The sequence below is a fragment of the Buteo buteo genome, chromosome 13, assembly GCF_964188355.1.
Source record: "Buteo buteo chromosome 13, bButBut1.hap1.1, whole genome shotgun sequence".
Taxonomy (NCBI): domain Eukaryota; kingdom Metazoa; phylum Chordata; class Aves; order Accipitriformes; family Accipitridae; genus Buteo; species Buteo buteo.
Window position 1 is genome coordinate 9,384,106 of NC_134183.1, and position 17,270 is coordinate 9,401,375.

Here is a 17,270-nt window from a genome sequence, read left to right on the forward strand (position 1 = left end):
GAGGCAAAATCACTGCATTGATGCATGACTAGTTTAAGTTCATAACCATTAAAATTTTCTTGACTATTTCTAATGGAAACTAGTTTTACAGAAACATATTTCTTAAACATTCTGTAGCAGTTTTCATACTTTTCAGCTCATGTCATAGGTAAAACTTTGTGTCAACGTCTTTGCTTTGCTGCTAATTTATAGCTCAGCCTGTTTATTTCTCTCCACCATTTCTGTCCTTCAAGGACTTACCTGCATTTAATTACATATTGTGTCAATGTCAACAAATTGCGGTCAGAGACTTGGATCTCACTGTGCAAGGCCCGATACAAACACCAAATAAAGTGCCCAATCTTACCATCACAGCTAACACTGTGCTTACCTCTGTCCTGTCTTTCTTGTTCTTACATCTCCCTCTCCTTCCCACCTTATTCCATCAAGCCCCTTCTGCTTTCTCTCCATGACCTACCTGCTGCTCACTCTCACTCTTGGCTGCAGCACACTTTCTTCCCCACCAGCACATTTAATTGCAATGTTCCATTTCATTATTAGCTTGTCACCACCTTTATCCAGTCACCTTTCCCAACTTATATCTAGCAGCAAAGCTTTCCTGCAAAGCTTTCCTGCATAGCTTGTCATCAATTTTCCACATTAAGGCTTGTCTAAAGCCACATGCAAAAGGGTCTATGAAAAATAACGACTATAGTGCTGTGTTTATTTCTGAATAAAGAGTAGCATCAGTGAATAGTGTTACTGTACAGGCAGAGACAGATTTACTGTGTGCCCAGCTCCTGCAGGCTCATTGCACAGAAACGTGTCTATGTGTCAGTCAAACAAAGCCTTTCCCTTCATGGGGACTTCAGGGATCTCTAGGCAGTGGTCTCTGCACACATATGGAGACTGACCCCAAAATCATTAAGTCAACAGCAGTCTTCCTATTAATTCCAGTTAGTGTTGGATCAGATTCTTGTTGCGCATAGCAAGTTAATTAAACAAGTTAACTGCGGGTACTGCAGGTGGGCAGGCATCAAGCATGCTTAATGTGGTATTCTGCTGCCTCTCAAGTGCAGGGTGGAACACTGTCAGCCAGATTTAGCCTCCACAGGAGTGCAGCCAGGGAGACACACAGGGTTTCTATGCACTGGCAAGCACAGAACCATTTTTTTCCATGTTGCAACCCCAAATTTCTAGCTTGTGGCACTGCAGTAATTTTCAAAGTATGGTTTAGCTTATTTTAAGTGCAACTGACACATGGCTAAACTCAAGCAAGGCAGAGGACAAGTGGCAGATGGTCAGTGACAGAGGCAGGAATGGAATGGAGAATTTCCCTGTCCCAGGACATGGTTTTAACAGACTTTGTCCCAGGATTGTGAGATGTGACTACTTATAATTCATAAGGCTTCAGCAGTACTTAAAAAAAAAAAAAAAAAAAAGAAAAAGCTATTACTATACACAGTAGTTAGTAGTTCCTGGCAGAGACTGGCTTCCATAGGCAAAACTATTTCAGTTTCTTAAGTATGCAATTTGGGGCTTGATCTGCTCACTTTCTTACCAATTTTATTCCTTTTGAACTCTCTTGGCTGTGCTATGTGTACTGCTCATTTATGTCTAGGGGGGAAGAATGAGGCTCCAAAAGAACCCAGCAGAACACCTTTCAAGGAGACATGACATATCTGTAACCTTGGTAAAAATAACTATAAAGATAATGATAATGGATAATTATAAACCATGTAACTGGCAAAACAACGCTCTGCATTTCAGAGGATGAACTGCCTTACCCTGTCCAGTAACCCACTTTGCAGTGCAGTAATGGATCTACATCCAGAAGGTTATGCAATGAAATGGAGTCTTTGGCAAGCTGGAATCACACTGAAAATGAAGCAACATCTTAATGGGGTTTTTCATATATGCATATTTGAAAATCTGGAACTTATCCCTTTTGACATAAAGAGACCGTCCCTGCTTGGAATGCTTAAATTCTAGGACAAATTATGAAATAATGAAGTATTTCAATATTATGATGCAGCAGTACAACAGTGCAGTTACCCTTCCTTTTACTGCTTCAAGTATAGTATTTCTGAAAAGCTTTTTGCACTCCAGGGAAAGTACTGATTATAAATTATAAAAGAGGCAATAGAATATCATGCATGTAGGGAAAAAAAAAAAGAGGTTTCAGACACTTCTCTAGATAAAGAACTTACTGAAGCACCTAAAAATATGGGGAAACGAAGCGAACCCAGGGCCTGATCCAAAGACCACTGAACTCAGCAGAAGCACTGCAGGGGGGGGTTCATTAGGCGTCACAGTCATGTATGTCATGAATTACAATTCACAAAATGCAAATAAAGAATGTTATTGTATATATAATAAGGATAAAGTCTAATTGCAGTGTCTAGGCATTCCACTTGGATAAAATGAGCAGATTTTTCTCCAGCAGGTAGACTTTCTCAGCAAGGATTTATTGCCAATATTTATGTGAGAGTTTGTAGTCCCAAAAGCACAGAAATGCTGGGAAACAAAAAGGAAAGGAAATGTATGCGAAGAGGAGACCCAAATGTTTCCAAGTAATTTCTATAAATAAAAATCCGATGCAAACACATTATCATTTCACTTTTCAGTGCTGATTTGCTTCCTCAGGATTTCAGAGTGTGCATCTGAGAATTTAGACTGTGCATCATAAAGTTTCCCTCAGCAAATGCTAAAACTATTCACAAGGCATTGTAGCATTGCAGCAACTATCAAATGTTGAATGATAACAGACCCACTGGACAGCCATTAGTATTAATTGGTGAGAAAACAGTGCACATCATTGTGCTTTGCTGTGTTACTGCGGGTAGGGGTATCAAGCAAGTGATGCCATACCTCTTCTCCTGCTGTTAGTAGGCAAATAAGTATGTACAGCTGGAGCATATTTCTAGGATGGCTCTTCCCGTAGACACTGGAAGCTCCGAAACAAATATTTGCAGCAAATTTTTTGAGAACAGGACAGCAGAAGGGTTGCTTGAAGATGGTACAAGTCCTAATGCATGTATCAAAACCAACCTGTTGTCTGTTCCAGCACTAACTCGTTTTAAGTATTGCTCTCGTCAGTAAAGCAAGATAACAAAAGCTTCTCTTTGTGGAGTAATATCAGGAAGGAAATTATGCATGCAGATTCACCAGCAAAAATAACAGTCTCGGGCTGTAAATGTACACACTGATACTGCTGTTTTGTTGCTATTTTCAGCAGTCCCTGTACCCTCAGGGGTGAGAGTAAGGACTTAATTGCTATTGCTGCTGTTCATGCATCAGCCTTAAAGGTTCAATTTGGACTTGTGCTCTTTGGCCCATCTGGAGGTGATTTCTGCAAATGGCAGTCTTTTCTCTGAATCAGTCCAATTCATCATCCAGAGTCACACCACGTGACACTGTGATGCTATGGGCATCTTCTCTCACATCAGATATAAACCTACTTTCCTTTACTAGAGATCTCAGTTCCTTATTATTTGCACTTTTATTTATCTCCAAATCATGTCTAGGCCAAGTAATTGCATTCCACATATCTAGATGTTCCCCACAGTTTTGTCTGGCTAAGATACTTACTTCAGGCTCTGAACTCTTGTGTAGTCCTGCAGTTTAAAGTTTTTGTATTTTGTTCTAGAGATCACTTATATTGTGATGTGTTAAGTGAAGTATATCTATCCGTTAACCACTTCTCAGGAGTACTATTAGGCTTAATTAATGTCTGTAGAACACTACTGAGATTCTCAAGAGAAGCAGCTATAGGAGTGCAAAGGATTATAATTAATTTAAAACTATCTAATTTTTGAGTAAATGGCTAACAACACTTAAGCTGAGATTCTCCAAGTAAAGGTAATTTATTTGATTCTTTAACAAAAACATTATGAAGTCTGGGTTTCCATTTACTACTACCACTGTATGATGCATTTTGATTTTTATTGTCCTTCCATATGCTTTGATACATCCAGGCACATAACATAGCTTGATTTAGTTCAGGAAACACTGTCCAAAATATGAAAGTCAGGTTAAAATAAAACAAACCACCAAAATAAGTAAATTAATAAACTCAAAGGCAATCCACATCACCATTTGCCTTTAATATATTAAGTATTTGAACCATAAAGCCTGTAAGTAATATTATAGAATAATTTCCGTATTTATTTATAAGGCATCTCATTTACATAAATAGTCATTATCTGGAAATAAAACCAGATCATTAAAATTCAGAAAACTGACAGGCCAGGTTGAGATCAGTCAAGATGTACCAAAGAGATTTGCTAGACTCCCTGTTTGAAACTGTTCTCAGAGAAAAATCTCTGCTCCCAAACAAGCTTAAACAGGACACCGCTTTAGAAATACAAGCAGTGCTTCATCCACATGACATCACTGAACAGAACAGTTATTTTGTACGGTGAGAAAACATTGGGTCACTCTTCTCACTAACTGTCATGGAGGGTTTCCAAGAAAATGCATCTGACACATCTGCACTGAAAATCTGACCCAGATTATAGCTGATGTTCTCATAACACATTCTGCTTTTCTGAAACTCTACAGCATTTCAAAATACTTCTTTCTTTCAAAATACTTTCAATACTTACGGTACTCTCAATACTTCCAAAATGTTGCATCTAGTCAGAAAACACATTATGCAGAAAAGAAAAAGAAAAAAAATGGCACTTCCATGTTTCTGTTTGCAAGCTAGATTCATCACTCTCAACTATTAGCTAGAGAGTCACAGGTATTTAAAAATAGGTCCTGGTTGACTAAAAGAATGCATCTCAGGCCCTGCTGTCAGTGCTTTTGGCATTCAAGATCCAGAGCATTAATTACTAGAATTTTTTCTAGGTAAAAATAAACCCACCAGTTTTTAAAAAGCTACAGCTACAGAACATTCAAAACCATATTGCAATTACCCTGTTAAGTCACACACGTGTCTATCCTTTTTCAGCATAAGATAATTCTTTGCAGTGTAAACCCACCAGATTAAGGCAATACACCACAGTCTACCCTGTTCAGATGATTTTCTTACTAATTCCTAGAGAATGAAGGTTGGCTCAAGTACTGAGTCATGAGGATTTCATCTCAGTACAGATATTTTTAGTATCTGTTATTTTATCTTGGGTACTTTTAAAATCTGTGTCACTGCCCAACTCCTCTCCTAATTATCTGAAATTCTTTTCTTCTGCAACTGCTTTGGAATGTTCCCTTATATTATTACAAATACTGGCCTTATTATATTGGGTCCTAATTATACTCATCTATTGACTGGGTTAGGTAAGAGTGTACTTGTTCAAAATGTGAGCAACTGCTGAGAAGCAGAGGCAAAACAAAGCAACAATATTAAATCTCACTGGTGAGTCACCCTGAATATAGGTCAGATCAAGATTCTGCCTTTTTCTGAGCTCTCTGAGGATTTGGTCCAGCTTACCTGAAGGAGCCCCTAACCTCAACAGACCCCTCGTGCAGTCATAACTCAAACTAAGGTTTGTACTCCTTTGCCATAATAGCACTGCCACTTCAACACAGAAATTCAGAGGAGATGAGCACTTTCTTAGCAACTGCTCCACAACCTGGAGCTGACAAAGGAGATGAGAGTGAACACACACCAAGGCACCTTGAGAGTAAAATACAAAACCTATTTGTTTAACCCAAGCTGCCCCAAATAATACTATGGATCCACTCAATCTCATCCACTTAAGTCTCAAAATCAATGTGCTAATGGCAGAAGAGGGAGAGTGACAGATCTGATCTGATTCATATCTGGGGGAGGCCCTCTGCTGCAGTGGTAAGGAGCTCTATATAATGAGGTGGGCAGGAAGAACTGTGGATTAATTAAATGGCTTGATCACCTCCTTGAAAAAAGCATGACCAAATCTTGATGCAATGGAAGTAATTCACGTAACCAAGTTTGAATTGACTCATAACGACAGTACAAAACTATCTTAATATAGGGCAATATTTTTTTTTTTAAATCACAGTCTGACTTAATACAAAAAAGAATATCTCCAGTTTAAATAATGAGATTGAAGGAAATGTCCTTGGCAAGTCAATTTGTTCCATGCTGCTGGTGGTTCCTGTTAGTGACAAGGATTTTTTTTTCAAGAAGGAAACAATGGAAAACAGATGCAAAAGCATTTACCAGAAGGCCAGGCAATGGCAGCTTTTCCAAAATGTCAAGTGTGCAGAGTAGAGTCAATTTAAAAGAGAATTAATTATTTAAACTGAATTAATTTGACTACAATGAAGCCCTGTTAAGCCATCTCATCTATCCTGCTTCCTACTGTGCTACCCCTTACAGTCTAAGTCTAAATACTGACCTCTATTTTCAATACTTCAGCCAAAAAATCCCTTACCCAATCATAGTATCAATATGTGGCTTTTTAAATATATTTACTCCATCCCTTCCAGGAACTCACCTAAAGAATTGTGCTCACCTCCTCCACATTCCCAATTTAATCCCTGGGTCCCCTTTTCTCCCCTTTTCCTCTTCCAGCTTCACACTTCTTGTGGTGTTTTCCCAGGTGCTGCAGGCAATTTCCATCACTGCATTAATCAGATCCATCTTTTGCCTGCAAATCTGTCCTTTGCATAAAGTCTCTCATATCGTCAACAACTTTTCTCTTTTGCTTCATGTGTTGCCTTGTTGTTGCTTGCCTTTGGGGAAAGGAAGATGACCGAATTTTAGGTCTACGGCTTTCATATGGAAGCTCACTTTCTCAAAAGAATATCCATACCCACTTCCTCTGGAACCATTCGTCCCAAAGTGCTTCCTTTCCTTCAAGGATGTCGGTCTTAGTGTTGTAATACAACAAATTGTCGCCCGTGAAAGGACTACTCAAGGAACCACTGTGCCCACTATTTGCATTTTCCAGGTCAACACAGGTTTGCAATACTATCAACATTTTAAAAGTGGCAATAATGGTTACCTAGTGCTCTTTTGCCTTGATGGCGTTATATGCAATGTGGCAAACACCAGCAGAGCCCCTGTTGCTCTGAAACCTTTTGTTTCCCACAGGAATATCTATAACCATGTCTACCAGTGATAGGCCAAAGCTGTCACTTCTTGTTTCCAGTTTCAACATGGGCAGAGGAACATTCCAAAACCATCCTTTTCTGTTACTGTTAAAAACTTAAAGCAAAAACATCTGTGCTAGGATTTAGGTGAATTCCTTTATTTCTTCTATTTCATGGAGGAAAAAGAACTCCTGTCTATTAAGCAATAAACTTAATTGCCCTGGGTCTTGCCTGTACTGGGAATGTATATCAATTTTAATGCATCAGTGTAAAAATCAGTCTCATTAAACTAGCTCAAAGCTCTAAAATAGATTGAATGCTGTTTTAACACTTGCATATAGTCATTCATATTAAAGTTATAATTTACAGGAGCTCATAATGAATATAAAGAGGAATTAAAACAGCTGAGGTGCAACAAAAAAATGTTTAGTGTAACTGATTTTTAAATTGACAGTTAAGAACTCTCTTCTGTAGCATATTCAAGGCCTTGGAGGAATACAGTTGGTTGGGATATACCACTCCTTATTTCACAGTGTACTAGAAACAACATATAAAATGTGAACACACTGAGGCCAAACTAACATCTTCACTCTGCCCATTATACAAAGGGATGTGAACTGAAGTCAGCGATGAGTTCCACCACAGAAATGTAACGCAGCAGATGCAAATTCAGTTTTTATTTTTTTAACCCAAAGGCTGCAACTAACATCAAGCACGGCCTGTAACTGTTGTTCAGTTACTGTAACATAAATGCATTGCATGGACTCCACTCTGACAACAGCCCCAATTGAAAGGGCAGGTCAAACTGGAAAGGATCCTATGGAAGGTCCAATGAGCAACAATTCATTAATGCTATTTAAATTAATCTTTATAGACTTGCAGTAATGTAGTACTTCTTAAATTACTTTGTACGCTGTCATTTTCTTGTCACGCAAGGGGAATGACTAATGTACATATGGAAAAATTAGAGGGAGTTCTTAGAAACCATAATATTTTGCTTGATCGTTCATAACCAAATACGTAAAGAACTATTCACCGTATCGCTATTGCACAGTTTGTATTAGATCTCCATAGTTACACTTGGCATAACAAGTACAAAAACGAAGTGTCTTTGCAGGGCTGATAAGCAGACAGGAAGCAAGTGAACATCTGCTACAGCTTTAGATGGTTTTGCCTTCAGCGACCACTGAAAAACTTCAGGCTCTGCATTCCACATACTGCTTGCTTGGCCTTTGACACTAGCAGCTGTTGAACAGGAGATGTAAAATGTTATACCTACAGAAAAGGAGGTGAACTATTTTCTAAAGGAGTACTGGGATATTTAATGGGATTTTTTTCTTTCCGTTTTCTGATCACTAGAAATGTTGGATAGCAGACACTGCAGATGGAGTTATCTCCCGAAGGTCAACCACTTCCTATTTTACAATTATTTTTTCTAATGTTCTGTTTTCCTTTCCAAAATGGCTTTGTTTTGTTTTGTTTTGTTTTGTTCTGTTTTAAACACCAAAACAATTGCACCATATACTGAATAGTAATTATAATCATCATAATCACTGTAAGGAAACCATGTGCTTCCCTGAATCAGGGCTGGGGCTTCCAGTCCAGGCAATCTGTCTTCTTGTAGCATAACAGCATTTCTATAGCATGGACAGCCAAGGAACAGAGTTATACAAAGTAGATATCAAACAGTTTGGAGTGAACTATTTCTTTGTTTAAAGAAAGAGCTGTTGAACATTTAAAAAATGAGCTTAGCCATACAGTGCAGATTCTTTGCTTGTGCATGTGGAAAAAATCTCTGCTCCAGATAGTTCAGCAGTTCTCCACCTACACAGTATTTTTATTTGCATGGAAAACTACTATCAGAGAAGAACAGACAGCGGCATATTTCTTAGAGAATTGAGGCCTATGTACTGTAAATGCACCTTTATGTATTTCCTCTGAGGCTGTAAGTTTGCCTAGGAAATTACAACAGTTGTGATGAAATCAGATTTACCCATATATGGTAGATCCTTTGCGTCTGACACAATGAAATTAAAATGGATTTCAGAGTAACAATGAGAAAGATGAAGACACTACTCCAGAGTTATGTAAGTGTAACTGAGAAGAGAATTTTGCCCAGAAATTCTATGTTCAGTGCTTTGGAGTCATATGCAGTTTTTTGTATGTTCTATTCTTAAACTGCAGATGGATGCTGTTTTGCCAGAATATAAATGAAATACAACGATGACTTCAAACATTTGCAGGAGCCATGCTGACACTCAAAATAAAGAAACATCAAGTAACTTTCCTAGTGAGATCATAAAAGCAGAGACATGGTGATCAAAGCGAGAAAATGCAAGACTCTTACTCCATCCCTAATATAAGATGCTTTCTCTTTCTAGGACCAGGAGTTTACCTGGCACAGAGATGTTCCAATAGTCTACAAATACAGTGGATGTGGTGGATACTTTGCCAGTATTTTGTTAGTTAAATATGGAAATATCCACAAAGATAGTAGATTTTAACCCTTGAGACTGGCAAATGACTAACTCAGGTTATTATTGTTTAATAATAGTAGTAGTAATAATAATAATAGTGATGGCAGTAACATATTCATTTTGGTAGAGCCCTACCGTAATCCTGAATACTCTACACAAACACAGAACAGCAGATTGCATTTGCTCTGAAGACTGTACTCTCAAACAGGTAAGAAAAAACAAGATGAAAAATACTGAATGAATTTGCACTAGTGGCAAATATCTTCATAATTCTGTGATTTTGGAGGGGCTTGTATTAAGCCAAAAGATGTAGCTGGGCATGAAAATAGGCTATATAAAGCAGGAATGGCTGCATTATTTGCACAATCATAATGCTATTATCTTCTTGATTTCACAGGGACCTGAATTTTTTAAACTGTATTCATATTAGAATAATTAAATATCTGTCTTGAACCGTGTGCACATTGCATCTAACCAGCTTGGAAACAGGCCAAAACTTGAAGCAATCTTTAGGAGAATTGCAGAATCAATACATCAATTCCCATTAATTCGGTGTCAGAGGAAACAAACATGTACCTGTCTGAAGCATGTGTGTTCCCTGCAGAGATGTACTAAAATAGGCATCTTCTGTCTGCCTGCCTTCCCTGCGCCCTCCAAACATCAGAAACCAGGGTCAGAATGGGGGAAACCTGGTCTGGCTCCAAAATCTAATGAAGCCAGTTTTAGTAACCCAGTATCCTGGCCAAGTTATATACAAACTGTTGGCCAAATCCAAGCCATCCCAAACTCTACCCCATCCACTGCACCAAGTTCCTTGTTGCTCCCCCAGTGCTCCAGTTCCTCCAAAATACATCTCCACTCCAGGGCTGAGAACATCTACGCAAGCTGAGATGGACCTCCTTTCAGTCTGTCTAAGCCATAAGCTGTAATTCTGCACAGTAGTGAGACAATATCAATGACTAATTGGATTCGAGAGTGCACTTTAAACCAGCCAGAATTCTTGATCAATCCAAGCTCCATAAAATGTGGTGTGCTCCAAACATTTTGCGCATCTTGCTCACTGCACAGCTGGCTAGTGAGAAAAATCTTGTCCCAGAAGGTTTGCTCAAGCACACAAAATGCATTTTTAGCATCCCAAAGGTGTGTGTACTCACAGAGCTGAGAGCACAACCTGTCTGACAGCAGCTTTCCAGAGAAAGAAGCAGGCAAGAGGCAATGGGTGATGAGATTAGCCCTCACGGAAGGAGACTGCTGCTTGGAATATCAACACATCTTTTCAGTCTCTCTCATTGTGACTGTTTGTGCTTTTATCATATTTTCAGTTTGCTTCTTCAGCTACAGGACCAGATGGCTCCCATGCATAATGCACTGAATCATGGCAAGGCTTGAGGTATTTGTTATGTATAACAGCAAACACATGCGCTGGACCAGGTTAAACTCTTTCACAGTTAGCATATGGTGCATACTGCATATGGATGGTACTACAGCAGGTATCTATATATACATACAGTCGGAAGATTGGAGTATCTTTTCTTCTTGCAGGTTGTCAGGAAAATGACTGTCATACCTTCAACACAAATAGCAAGAAATAGCGGCAGTGCAGTAACACATGGCACAGGACAGATGCTAGGCAATTCCCGTGATGTGCAATGCCTGATGGCAAGGAATCCTGGTGGGCCAAGGACAGGAGGCTCTTGCTCCCCCTCTGATTTCCCCTTGCACCTTGTGATTAAACTGGTGCTGACACCTTGCCCAGTGCCTGTTTGCACAGCCGATAGCCATGGGCAGTACTTCTGGCCATGAAGCACCTACTGAAAAAGGAGATAACTTCATTGTTTGAGAGCATCTTTGCTTCTGCCATTTTTTAAACAGAAAACAAACCAGATTTTCTCCTCACTTGCCTCATGTAGATCTGGGGTAAATTCAAGACGTGGCAGCCCTGTGAAACTAGAGTCAATGGGAGGGGTGTTTGCAAATGCAACAGTCGCTGCTTGATGGAGGGTAAGGCTATAGGGTTTATACAGAATGTGACTTGTGCTTCAGTGACAAGACCATAAATATCATCCTGTATCAGTCCCTCGCTGATATATTGCAAATACCTATTTCTGAGCACTTAAAGACACTGGAATAATGAAAGATGCTTTTTAGATACCTAGGAGATGACTGTTTCAGAGAATTCTAGACTGCCATGCTGGGACTCAGTGCAAGTAACAGATCCCAAGGCCGTTCGGGGATGTTCCAAATAGCACAACTTGTTATGGTATGTGTGCTCTGGGTCGCACAATGAAGGAGCAGCCAAGCAGCTGGCTGCTTTCCAATGGCCACACTCCACCCCAAGTTTTTTGGGGGATGAGAAAATTATCCTTTGGCTATTTTTTAGCCTGCTTTTCTTAGTATGTATTTGACATGGCCTCTGTGTTCAGAGTGACAGGACACCTCATGAGCGGGTGCTGTGCTGGCCTTTGCAGACAGGCGTGAGCGCTGGCAAGCAGCGGGATGCCCGTCAGGGACTGGAACAGTGACCAGGAATGTCAAAATTGCAGCCCATTCGGAGTGGCTCTGATGAAGGTTAATGCATGTTGCCACCACCTTTGAGGTCAGCACTGGGCTCACTTTAGCAGTCCTATAAATAGATGCCCAAGGTTGACCGAGAAGAGGATTTGGCTCTGGTGGATCTTGTTTAGCATTCCCAAGAGAGGAAGGCAGATTCTTTTCCTTTTTCTCTTCCAGCCTCTAACCTTGAGTCAGTCTCTGTGGGAAACATTAGTGGCATTTGCTGAAAGAGCTGCCGCTGTGAGCCAGATGTCTTGCTGGGTCACACAAACCATACGTACATGTTTCTTCAACCTGCAAACCCAGACCTAATCCCACTAAAGACTCAAATTAATTCCTCACTGGCAAAACTAAGGAAAAAACCCAAACAAACCTTGAGCCTAATTGCTTGAAAACAGTAGGACACCTAGTGGATTTATAGGGAATATCTCTGGGATTATGAGCAACATTCAGTCATTTTCTTGGCAAAACCAACTATGAATATATTTATAGCAAAATCATGGAAATATCAGGGTTTCTATTTAATTAATTAATCTTGTTATAGCTGTTACAGCCTCCGGTTTGTCTGAAGAAGTTATTGCACCCTATAAAAACCCAATGAGTATTGTCTGAATGACTTGAAAAAAAATATTACGGGGAACTGGGTGGTTCCCAAGGTCTGGGAATAGGAGGAAGGGTATTCTGCCAGATCAAAGCCATCCCAGTTGTTCCATCTGACAGCTCTCTAATGATCTTAATGAGCAAAGTTTTATAGTCTCAGCCTGGCTCCCTGGATAATTGTACAGCTTTACAACAAGCATTGCCATGCTAAGCACAGCCAGCCAGCTCCGTTGGTTGTTTCAGCAGTGAATGAATTGGCCACAGAAATCAAACTGCCTTCTTCATTTCCCAGGGCTGATCTTTTGAATCCAAATTAGAAGATGATGGGACGTGTGATAATGCTTGCACTGCTGTTGTTGACATTGTATTTGTCTGGTAGCGACACCAACACCAAGCAGATTTTGACTAGATAGGAAATAAAACTCTGTGGCAGGGTGTAGTAAGAGGGAGAAGATTTTGAGCCATGTTTCAGAAATTATATCTTGGCCAGCAATTATCCTGGAGCTGCCAGCATTATCTTGCTAATATGTCTCTGGAGGCAGCAGACACAGACAAGGAGATGTGTGTTGAGTCCAAAATGGATGCAGGAAACTGATGACTTCATTTTGACAGTTCACAAGAAACACCATGTCATCGAGTCTGTTGCATTTGATTTCTGTTCCCGAAGCATACTGAAAACTTTCCTTCCTTTCTGCTTACCATAATACTGTCCTAGTGAAAAAAATGTCTCCAGAATATGGTTAATTCTAGAGCTGCTCCCTTCCCACTCTTTCTTCAGTGCTGCAGAGAGCCCTAGAGAACAGTAGAACCAGGATGAGGTTTGATTTTGGATAGGTCCCTGTTCAGATCCAGGTCCTTTTTTATTCCAACTCCAGGGTTAGGAAAGAAAAGGCTGATATAGAAAATAATTTTGATTTGGTCCATTTCTTCTTATATATATTCTTTTTTCCTAGAGCTGTAGAACTAGAAAAAGAATATAGCAGATGCTGGAATTCAAGTGAGGTATCTAAAGAAAAATTCCTATCGACTCCATGCATTTTCATTACTCCTACCTCTGGCATAGAATTACCTGAAAAATAGAACTCCTTGTACATCATAGACTCTTTATTTTGGTTCAGGGTTCTAAAAAGAGAGGGTTTTTTTTATTATTTTGATGGATGGATTTTATAGTTGCATGTCAAACTGGGGGTAGTAAGTGCTAAGAGTATGCTTTTCTCTAATTTAGCAGCTGGATTGGAAAGCTTGAACTATCTCTGCATAATTGCAATGATTCATGGATTGTTAGAAAATTGCAAAATATTGATTGGATTTCCCCCTTAGGAAATATTTCTCTTCTGACAAAACAGAGTAGGTTCTGGGGCTTCGCTTTTGTCCTTCCTGCCTTCTGCCCCAGGGAAGTCAGTGGCTCCTTTCATCTGGGAAATGGGAATCTGGGTCAACTGCCATTCAAGGACGATTTTGAATTATTGTGATTTCCAATTCCAAATCTTTTCCTGAGCTTTGCAAAGTGATGGGCCTTGCAAACTGTGAACAGGGATTTCAGAGCCAGAAAAGCTGGGACCAGCAGCAAATACTGGCCATCCCTGTTTCACATTCTTCTATTTCCATGTCAAATACCACCGGTGTGTTCTGCAGAGAGACCTTGACCTTGTTGTGGGAATGCTACAGCCATCAAAGATGGTGGCAAATTTTCCCCTTTATTAGGCCAGGATTTCTCTCAGGGTTTCAGGAGTCAGTGGCAGGAGGGAAGTGGGAGAATAAAGTGAGAATCAGGTGTGGGGAGAGCCTGATGCACAGTGCCTGGGGCTGAGCAGCTCAGAGCTGATGACCTGACACACATCTGCACGTTAATGGTGCTGCCGAGGCAAAAGCTGGGGCCTTTTTGGCAGCTGCTGTATGAATTTCCAGAACAGAACCATAAATACGCAGTTATGAGTGTGACCTCTGCTTCTTTTCTTCGCTAAATTGAACATCCAAGGGCCAGCTGAGTATCATTCCTTGTCTCTGCTCCAGTTGCTTGGAACGTGCTGCCTCTGCAAATGGTTGTGCCTAAGTACAACCTGAAGAATTACGAGAGTGCACTAATTCAAGGTTTGCAATGAATTTAGTGTTCCCGCAAGGATGACACTAATGGCAATTAATGCAGCAGAAATGCCAGTGCTGAATGACTGTTCTCACATTAAAAGCTGTCAGTCGAAAAGCGCACAGTTCTCTGTTATTTCAGGCCTGACCTCTGCTTTTTGGCCATGTTTCATATGCATGGGAAGTGTCCCAGGCCATCCTGTAACTACAGCAGCACGCTCTGGGAGGGGACACAAAGAAAGAGCAGAGCAGCAAAAAACAGTCTGCGCTGACAGTTATGTTTCCTGAGGGTTTGTATATTCTCATCTGGGGCTTGCTTGAACAGGAACAAAATTAACCCAGGTCTGAACAGAATATAAGACTTTAATTTCTGCAGCTCCCTGCTAGTCCAATGCTATCGTCATGCCCTGCTGTCTGTTGATTCTTGTTTAGATGCAAAGTTCTTTCTGCTGTTTCAGATTTTTTCACCATGAGGAACCTGATTATAAATGATCAAATGCATTTAAACAGGCTTAGCTAGAAATAACCTCTGCTGCTGCTCATATACATGGCAATATGCAGAAATTTTCATGTTACAATGCATGATTGGTAAAAATGCCTCTGCTTTATAACGTCTTAAGCTCAACAAGTGATAGCGGTACAGCAATGTAGGGACCGTGATTTTTAGCTGAACCAGAAAAGACAATGTCCTCATTTTGTGCCCTAAAGTCTTGCGCAGCATAAGCCAGTTCCAGATGAAGAACATCTGCAATTTGGTGTAAGAGGAAGTAGTGCTTATGCATATGAAAAATGTAAATAAAGGGTGTTTCCAGGCTCACAAACAAAATGCAAAACACAAAAAGGAGAACAGCTCTTACTGAAGAATAACTAAAAATACTTCATTTGTGTTATTTTTATATTTTTAGAACTAATACCAATTCTGGAAGATGAAACCAGGCCTGAGAAACATCAAGTGAAAATTAATAGCTTTTTAACAACAAAGTTCAACGGAGAACTGCAAATAGGATGCGAGATGGAAACCTTAACTACAGAGTTATAAATATACCCCAGCCTCTACACATACAGGTATCTGTTACCAATTTTAATGCACTACTCAATGCAGTAGGATTGAGAAGGGTGAAAGGAGCAGGATGAGCATTTTCAGATGCAAGATTTTGGGTGTTCTGGGTTCATCTGGAGATGAAAAGGATGAGTCCAAAGACGACGCAGACTCCTACAGACCTTGCCACTACACTACCGGAGTGCCTTCTGCTCCTGCGAGGTTCTGGCCTTACAATACCCTTCTGGAACTGGCGCATAAAATGATTCCCACAGAACATGTGGAAAACAGGGTCCTGGGGATGCAAAGCCCCAAACGCTCGGCGGGTTTTGTGCACCTGCAAGAAGCTGGAGGTGTACGATCTGCCAGGGCATGCCGGAGGCTGGTGGCAGGACGTGGAGTGAGCCGAGACGCCAATGCTCCGACCTCACCCGTGTGTCTGTGGAGAGCCCAGCGCTGTACTCCTCTGGTGTGACACGCTGTGGCCACACGTCGCGTGTCTTTGTTATTAGCACTTTGTTTTCCCTGCCCAGAAACTCCAAAGCAGCGTGAACTATTTATTTTTAAATGCAGAGGATCACGTTATGGTTTGTTGTCATCCCGGCAGACAGTAACCGATGCACAGCATTGCTGCTGATGCCCGGGGGTTACTTTCCATGCGCAGCAACTGACTGCAGAGATGGCGAACATACCGCTGCTGCTAATGGCAAGCTGGTGGAAAAAGAGCAGTTTTAAGGGCTTTGGTTTAATCATCTGGACACAAGCGCTATTTTTATCCTCTTCTATTTAGGTCTTGAGCCTGCGCCAAGGGAAGCTGATGACAAAGCTGGGGTCTCCCACAGCACAGGGGCAGACGAGGGGGCTTCCTTTTCGGGAGGGGAGAAGCGGGGTAGGCAGTGGCATGGCGGTAGGGAAGGGGCCCCCGCCCACAGGCCCTTTGCACCTCATGAGGCGAAGGAGCTCGTTGGCACCTCCGAGCCTCCACCACGAGGTCCGCCGGCTTCGCACGCCCCTCTCAGCCCAGCTCTGTGAGACCTGGGGCGCTTCCCGCCGACCCACCCCAAGCTCCACCGCGGCTGCGGGCAGCTCTGGGGTGGAAGCCATCGCCTGCCCGTGTAGGCAGGAGACGGACACCCATACCCGTGGCTGGGGATAGGGCCGGTGGCCGCCAGCCAAGAGCAGGAGCGAGGTGTGGCTGTTACACCTCCGTGTGTGAAGGAGCCCGGGGAGCGCGGAGTGTGTCTGGCCATAATTTGGGCAGAGAAGGCCGGGAAAAAAGAAAAGAGGTGAGATAAAAGCTTCAGGTTCCACCGAGATTTGAACTCGGATCGCTGGATTCAGAGTCCAGAGTGCTAACCATTACACCATGGAACCGCTCTGCCATATTCCCTCCCGGCCGGCACTAGTCCCTTCCCCAGCACCCCCACGCTGCCGCCGTACCCCATCCCCACGGCTGTGACCGTAACCGTGACCGCGACCGCGACCGTAGGTGGACGACGGGGACGTGTCCGCGCAGG

General features: G+C 41.5%; 1 non-coding gene across 1 annotated transcript; it reads right to left on the reverse strand.

Moving 5' to 3' along the window:
* Positions 1 to 17,055: 17,055 nt before the first annotated feature.
* Positions 17,056 to 17,127, reverse strand: TRNAQ-CUG (transfer RNA glutamine (anticodon CUG)). Its single transcript has one exon. It is a non-coding gene; the product is annotated as a tRNA-Gln (tRNA).
* Positions 17,128 to 17,270: the final 143 nt, after the last annotated feature.